This window comes from Schistocerca serialis, chromosome 1 (genome assembly GCF_023864345.2).
Source record: "Schistocerca serialis cubense isolate TAMUIC-IGC-003099 chromosome 1, iqSchSeri2.2, whole genome shotgun sequence".
NCBI lineage: Eukaryota > Metazoa > Arthropoda > Insecta > Orthoptera > Acrididae > Schistocerca > Schistocerca serialis.
Genome location: NC_064638.1, coordinates 698,407,670 through 698,416,515, shown reverse-complemented (window position 1 = coordinate 698,416,515; position 8,846 = coordinate 698,407,670). Strand labels below are relative to the sequence as shown.

Below are 8,846 nucleotides of genomic sequence, written 5' to 3'. Positions count from 1 at the left end.
TTTTTGATAATAACCTATCCCATTTCTATACATTATATATAAAATTGGCATTTGAAATATATACTCGTGGTTTTGAATGCAATGTTGTGTCAAAATTTCAAAGCAATTGGTGAAGAACTTTCGGAGATTTCGACACGTGTGACATGTTGCATTTTCCTGCTGGTAGATGCTGATGGAGAAAGTATATGACGATACTGAAAGGGTAATACGGTATGTAAAGGGAGATAGAAATCTAATAGCCATGGGGGACTGGAATGCACTTGTAGGGGGAGCACCAGAAGAACTGGTCACAGGAGTATATGGGCTTAGGACAATTAAAAGAGACAGTAGAAAGACCAATTGAGTTCTGTAATAAATTTCAGATAGTAATAGCGAATAATCTGATCAATAATCACAACAGGAGGAGGCATGCTTGGAGAAGGCCCTGTGACAAGGAAAGATTTGTGTTGGATTACATCACGGTCAAACAGAGATTCCGAAATCAGATACTGGAGTGTAAGGCGTACCCAGGAGCAGCTATAGACTCAGATCACAATGTACTAGCAGTGAAGAGTAGGCTTAAGTTTGAGAGATTAGCCAGGAAGAATCAATACGCAAAAAAGTGGTGTACAGAGGTACTGATAAATGACGAGATATGCTTGAAGTTCTCTGAGGCTATAGGTACAGCTATAAGAAATAGCTTAGTAGGCAGTACAGTTGAAGAGGAATTGACATCGCTAAAAAAGGCAATCACAGAAGTTGCAAAGAGAAACGTAGGTACAAAAAAGGTAACTACAAAGAAAAAATGGGTAAGAGAGGAAATACTTCAGTTCATCGATGAAAGAAGGAAGCACAAAAATGTTCAGGGACATTTAGGAATACAGAAATTCAAGTCACTGATGAATGAAATAAACAGGAAGTTCAGGGAAGCTAAGACGAAATGCCTGCATGAAAAATGTAAAGAAAGAAACGAAAACGAAATGATTTTTGGAAGGACTGACTCCGCATACAGGAAAGTCAAGCAGCTTTCGGCGAAATTAAAAGCAACGATGTAAACATTAAGAGCACAAAGGGAATTCTATTGTTGAATGCAGAGAAGAGAGCAGGTAAGTGAAAAGAGTACACTGAAGGCATGTGTGAGGAGAAAGGTTTGTCTGATGTGATAGACGAAGAAACAGGAGTCAATTTAGACGAGATGGATAATCCAATATTAGAATCTGAAAGAGCTTTGGAGGACTTAAGATCAAATAAGGCAGAATAGATAGATAACATTCCATCAGTATTGCTAAACTCATTGGTGGAAGAGGCAACAAAGCGACTATTCACGTCAGTGTCTAGAATGTATGAGTCTTAAGACATAATATCTGGCTTTCCGAAAAATGTTATCCACACAATTCCGAAGACTGAAAGAGCTGACTAGTGCGAGACTTGTCGCATAATCAGCTTAACAGCTCACGCATCCAAGTTGCTGACAAAAACAACACACAGAAGAATGGAAAAGAAAGTAAAGGATGTATTACACGACGATCTGTTTGGCTTTAGGAAATGTAAAGGTAACAGCGTTGGGTGGGGTACCCGTGGTCTAGGGGTAGCGTCTTTCATTGATAATCAAAACGTCTTCGGTCCCGGGTTCGATCCCCGCCACTGCCTAAATTTTGATAAATAATCAGCATTGGCGGCCGAAGACTTCCGGCATAAGAAGTCAGCCTCATTCAGCCAACAGCCTTGTCAAAGAGGGCGGAGGAGCGGATAGAGGCTCAGGGCACTCTCTTGTCCTAGGGGTGGGAAATTGCCCCTAAAGGCGGAATCAGCAATGATCAACGACATGAGGATGCAGAAGGCAATGGAAACCACTGCATTAAAGACACGTAACGTGTATCCACAGGACATGTTGCCTGTATTTGAAGAAGTGTCATGATGATCTCTCCATTGGCAAAAGATTCCGGAATAGTCCCCCATTCGGATCTCCGGGAGGAGACTGCCAAGGGGGAGGTTACCATGAGAAAAAGATTGAATAATCAACGGAAGGATAACGTTCTACGAGTCGGGGCGAGGAATGTCAGAAGCTTGAACGTGGTAGGGAAACCAGAAAATCTGAAAAGGGAAATACAAAGGCTCAATCTAGATATAGTAGGGGTAAGTGAAGTAAAAGGAAGAGAAGGATTTCTGGTCAGAAGAGTATCGGGTAATATCAACAGCAGCAGAAAATGGTATAACAGGTGTAGGATTCGTTATGAATAGGAAGGTAGGGCAGAGGGTGTGTTACGGTGAACAGTTCAGTGACTGGGTTGTTCTAATTAGAATCGACAGCAGACCAACACCGACAACGATAGTTCTGGGTATACATGGCGACGTCGCAAGCTGAAGATGAACAGATAGAGAAAGTGTATGAGGATATTGAAAGGGTAATGCAGTATGTAAATGGGGACGAAAATCTAATAGTCATGGGCGACTGGGATGCAGTTGTAGGGGAAGGAGTCGATGAAAAGGTTACAGGAGAATATGGGCTTGGGACAAGGAATGAAAGAGGAGAGAGACTAATTGAGTTCTGTAACAAGTTTCAGCTAGTAATAGCGAATACCCTGTTCAAGAATCACAAGAGGAGGAGGTATACTTGGAAAAGGCCGGGAGATACGGGAAGATTTCAATTAGATTACATCATGGTCAGACAGAGATTCCGAAATCAGATACTGGATAGTAAGGCGTACCCAGGAGCAGATATAGACTCAGATCACAATATAGTAGTGATGAAGAGTAGGCTGAACTTCAAGACATTAGTCAGGAAGAATCAATACGCAAAGAAGTGGGATACAGAAGTACTAAGGAATGACGAGATACGTTTGAAGTTCTCTAACGCTATAGATACAGCAATAAGGAATAGCGCAGTAGGCAGTGCAGTTGAAGAGGAATGGACATCTCTAAAAAGGGCCATCACAGAAGCTGGGAAGGAAAACATAGGCACAAAGAAGGTAGCTGTGAAGAAACCATGGGTAACAGAAAAAATACTTCAATTGATTGATGAAAGGAGGGAGTACAAACATGTTCCGGGAAAATCAGGAATACAGAAATACACGTCGTTGAGGAACGAAATAAATAGGAAGTGCAGGGAAGCTAAGACAAAATGGCTGCAGGAAAAATGTGAAGACATCGAAAAAGATATGATTGTCGGAAGGACAGACTCAGCATATAGGAAAGTCAAAACAATCTTTGGTGACACTAAAAGCAACGGTGGTAACATTAAGAGTGCAACGGGAATTCCACTGTTAAATGCAGAGGAGAGAGCAGATAGGTGGAAAGAATACATTGAGAGCCTCTATGAGGGTGAAGATTTGTCTGATGTGATAGAAGAAGGAACAGGAGTCGACTTAGAAGAGATAGGGGATCCAGTATTAGAATCGGAATTTAAGAGAGCTTTATAGGACTTACGGTCAAATAAAGCAGAAGGAATAGATAACATTCCATCAGAATTTCTAAAATCACTGGGGGAAGTGGCAACAAAACGACTATTCACGTTGGTGTGTAGAATATATGAGTCTGGCGATATACCATCTGACTTTCGGAAAAGCATCATCCACACAATTCCGAAGACGGCAAGAGCTGACAAGTGCGAGAATTATCGCACAATCATATTAGCAGCTCAGACACCGAAGCTGCTTACAAGAATAATATACAGAAGAATGGAAAAGACAGTTGAGAATGCGCTAGGTGACGATCAGTTTGGCTTTAGGAAAAGTAAAGGGACGAGAGAGGCAATTCTGACGTTACGGATGATAATGGAAGCAAGGCTAAAGAAAAATCAAGAAACTTTCATAGGATTTGTCGACCTGGAAAAAGCGTTCGACAATATAAAATGGTGCAAGCTGTTCGAGATTCTGAAAAAAGTAGGGGTAAGCTATAGGGAGAGACGGGTCATATACAATATGTACAACAACCAAGAGGGAATAATAAGAGTGGACGATCAAGAACGAAGTGCTCGTATTAAGAAGGGTGTAAGACAAGGCTGTAGCCTTTCGCCCCTACTCTTTAATCTGTACATCGAGGAAGCAATGATGGAAACAAAAGAAAGGTTCAGGAGTGCAGTTGAAATACAAGGTGAAAGGATATCAATGATACGATTCGCTGATGACATTGCTATCCTGAGTGAAAGTGAAGAAGAATTAAATGATCTGCTGAACGGAATGAACAGTCTAATGAGTACACAGTATTGTTTGAGAGTAAATCGGAGGAAGACGAAGGTAATGAGAAGTAGTAGAAATGAGAACAGCGAGAAACTTAACATCAGGATTGATGGTCACGAAGTCAATGAAGTTAAGGAATTCTGCTACCTAGGCAGTAAAATAACCAATGACGGGCGGAGCAAAGAGGACATCAAAAGCAGACTCGCTATGGCAAAAAAGGCATTTCTGGCAAAGAGAAGTCTACTAATATCAAATACCGGCCTTAATTTGAGGAAGAAATTTCTGAGGATGTGCGTCTGGAGTACAGCATTGTATGGTAGTGAAACATGGACTGTGGGAAAACCGGAACAGAAGAGAATCGAAGCATTTGAGATGTGGTGCTATAGACGAATGTTGAAAATTAGGTGGACTGATAAGGCAAGGAATGAGGAGGTTCTACGCAGAATCGGAGAGGAGAGGAATATGTGGAAAACACTGATAAGGAGAAGGGACAGGATGATAAGACATCTGCTAAGACATGAGGGAATGACTTCCATGGTACCAGAGGGAGCTGTAGAGGCCAAAAACTGTAGAGGAAGACAGAGATTGGAATACGTCAAGCAAATAATTGAGGACGTAGGTTGCAAGTGCTACTCTGAGATGAAGAGGCTAGCACAGAAAGGAATTCGTTGCGGGCCGCATCAAACCATCAGTAGACTGATGAAAAATAAAAAAAGAAAAAGTGTACCAGAGAGGCAATTCTGACTTTGCAATTGATTACGGAAACAAGACTAAACAGAAATCGACACGTTTATGGGATTTGTCGACCTTGAAAAAGCGGTTGACAACGTAAAATTGTGCAAGATGTTCGAAATCCTCAGAAAAATAGGGGTAAGCTGTACAGGGATGTATTCTTTAATCCCTACTGTTCAATCTGTATACCGAAGAAGCAACGACTGAAATAAAAGAAAGGTTCTACAGTGGTATTAGAATTCAAGGTGAAAAGACATCAACGATATGATTCGCTGGTGACATTGCCATCCTGAGAGAAAGTGAAGAAGAATTAGATGATCTGCTGAAGGGAATGAGCAGTCTAATGAGTATATAAATTGTATTGGGAGTAAATCGAAGAGAAACGAAACTAATGAGAAGTAGCTGAAATGACAGCAGGGAGAAACTTCAGATCACGATCAATGGTCACGAAGCAGATGAAGTTAAGGAATTCTACTACCTAAGCAGCAAAATAACCAGTGATGGATGGAGCAAGGAGGACATCCAAAGCAGACTAGCAATGGCAAAAAGAGCATTCCTGGCCAAGAAAATTCCACTAGTACCAAAGAACTCCGTCTTCAGGCCACAAGTGGCCCATCGGGACCATCCGACCGCCGTGTCAGCCTCAGATGAGGATGCGGATAGGAGGAGCGTGTGGTCAGCACACCGCACTCCCGGTCGTTATGATGGTTTTCTTTGACCGGAGCCGCTACTATTCGGTGGAGTAGCTCCTTAGTTGTCATCACGAGGCTGAGCGCACCCCGAAAAATGGCAACAGCGCATGGCAGCCCGGATGGTCACCCATCCAAGTGCCGGCCATGCCCGACAGCGCTTAACTTCGGTGTTCTGACGGGAACCGGTGTATCCACTGCGGCAAGGCCGTTGCCCACTAGTACCAAACATAGGCCTTAATTTGAGGAATACATTTCTGAGAATTTACGTTTGAAGCACATCATTGTGTGGCAGTGAAACGTGGGTTGCGGGAAAACCGAAACAGAAGAGAACAGAAGCATTTAAGACGAGTTGCTACAGAAGAACGCTGAAAATTATATGGACTGATAAGGTAAGGATTTAGGGGGTTCTGCACAAAATCGGTGAGGAAGGGATATGTGGAAAACACTGACAAGGAGGATAGGATAATAGGACATCTGTTAAGACGTCAGGGGATGACTTCCACTGTGCTAGACGGAACTATAGAGGGCAAAAACTGTAGAGGAAGACAGAGACTGTAATACATCCAGCAAATAATTGAGGACGTAGGTAGTAAATGCTACTCTGAGATGAAGGGAAATCGTGGTGGGATGCATCAAACCAGTCAGAAGACTGTTGACTCCAAAAAAATAAAAAATAAGGATTCTATGGTGTCAACGATATACAAACTTCATGTAGAGATAGACATCGACTCGAAGGATAAATGTATACTAGTGTTGCTACATTATGCCCTCGAGAAGGACGGTATCACACGAGGATTGACACGAAAACAATCCCCAGACCATAACTCTCCCTTCTCTGGCCTGGACCGTTCCGACGACTGCTGCCGGATGATTCCTTCCAGACGTTTCACTTCGTGCCTTCCGACCGCTATTTCACCGATGGAGCATAAGATGTGATTCATCGGAAAAGGACACTTGTTGCCACTCAGTGGACGTCCAGTGGCGGTTCTGGCGTACACATTCCGGTCTTCGTCGTGGATGAACAGCAGTCAGCATGGGTCCACAAACGAGGCTCCTGCTGTGGAGTCCAATACGCAGGAACGATCGCCGAATGGTAGTTGAGGACACGCTGTTGGTAGGCCCTTGGTTCATCTGGGCCGTCAGTTGTTCAACAGTTGCACGTTTGTTCGCCCATACTCACCACCTCGGCTGCCGTTCATCCCTGTCATCTATGACTGTGGTACGCCACAGTCGCCTTGGTGTCGTTTTTGGATAGCCATTCAACCTTTGCCCAAAAGTCAACAATCATGCCGTTGTAAGCAGGTAAATTGTTCAGTTACTGCGTTACAACAGTGACTACACTCTTTTCGGGTCCCCCCTCCCCCAACACACAACACACTTTCTATATCCTCACTGCTAGTGCTGCCACCTGCCGTTTGTGAATGGTTCCGGTACGTTGACGTCGAACATAGGCGGTATTCACGTTATTGTTACTGGACTATGAATAATCTGGTTCTTATGAACAAGTACATTTAGTCAAACGTTATCTGAGTAAAAATTAGTTGTGTTTAACTAATGCATTCGCATTTTCCTTTTCTTGGTTCTTACTAAGCTTTGTGCAAGATCTGTTTTGCATTTGTCAATCACATGTCGTCTACGTATGCAGCTTCGTTTCCTTCTGTTAAAATAAACCTTTTGTCTGAACATTAACCAATGGTACAGCCAGAACATTAGCAAAATGATACATTAAGAGATGCAAGATTGTAGTGACCACAAGATCAGGACCAAGCTAGTCCATTGCATGATCATTTGATACAAGGCATAGTGTTGAATTCTACACGCAACAGAACACATGGTATTTGTTGTGTTCGTACAATCAGAAACGTTTTTTGTGTGTGCCCCTTTGTTTAAACAACAGTAAATTGGTTCCTCTGCTTGCGCATATTCATTATCAGTTCACTCTACTTATTAAATATTAATTAGATATGTGTCAACAATATCGTTACCCAGTAACCTTTAAAGATTCACTTTGTTTAAATAAATGCAAATAAATTTCAGCCATTAGCTCCTTCAGCTTAAATTCTGAAATATTCACAATGTAAAATTCCTAGTAAACTGACAAACATCAATGTGATGTCTTACAAGTAGACTATGATGGCTTTCATACAGCGTATTATGCCAGAATATGTAAACAATAGTGAATTCTCGAGGTATAGACTTATGTCTTTGTTCATGTATGTATCAGATATTATGTTATCAAGAACAGTAATGGAAGCGATGATTAAATTCAATATAGCTCAACACAGGAGACGAGTTAAACTTGTACATATCATTTGATTATTTATATTAATATCTAAGGTATGAGGGAGAGGTTGAATTTTTATGTGTCAGAATTTGCTTGTGAAGTATTATAAACATGCTGAAACATAATCAAAATTAGGAATTTATTTATAACGACATTTTAACTAACTGAGTAACACATTGTGACGCGACAGACTGTAACAAGCGCCGAAGTGGATGGTTTTGACTCGAGCATTCGACTGCTCCACTGTGCTCGTCTCTAATGTTTGTGGGAGCCTGGAAGGCGTGTCGCTGGAGTGTGGTGGTAGCAGTATGATGCTCATGTTTCTGGTAGATTGGAAGTGACGACGTGAATTTTGTTAGCAGTTCATACAAAGCGTTATTGAGAGACATCTTCATGCATGTGGAATATCAACCACTAAATGTACACCAAAGCACGATACACCCAGTTAAAGAGCTGGACTAGACGATTACTTAAATGTCTACATTGACTACGGAAGAGAACCGCATTATTATTGGGTGACAAAGGATACGTAATAATTTTTCTCAGTAACTGTAAACACATTTATACTAATTAATCCACAGGGAAGATCATTCTCCCAAATGAAAGCATTCTTTGGGAAATATCGAATGAGCTACCCACATGGTTTATTTATGCAGTTAATTGTTTGACAAAAATTAAGTAATTAATTACATTCAGCATATCATATTATAGAAACAAATAAACAAATGTCGTTATAGTACAAGATGGAAAATCTAACAACACATTGTGAATAATATTGTATAGTAAGTTTTCAGAATTTAATTTCCAGTTCGCATAATTATTTAGTTTCACAAATATTTGCCCATAGCTTTAATTCTATAAGAGCTACATCAATATGAATGGCACCAGCTGAACTAGCAGCTCATTTCGTATAAGGCTGATGTGCCACTTATGTATATACAATAAATGTTTAAGGCACAGGTTGCTAAAACTAAATACACA

The 8,846-nt window shown here is 41.3% G+C and overlaps 1 pseudogene; it reads right to left on the bottom strand.

Moving 5' to 3' along the window:
• Positions 1 to 5,676: 5,676 nt before the first annotated feature.
• On the bottom strand, positions 5,677 to 5,794 carry LOC126427357 (5S ribosomal RNA; annotated as a pseudogene).
• Positions 5,795 to 8,846: the final 3,052 nt, after the last annotated feature.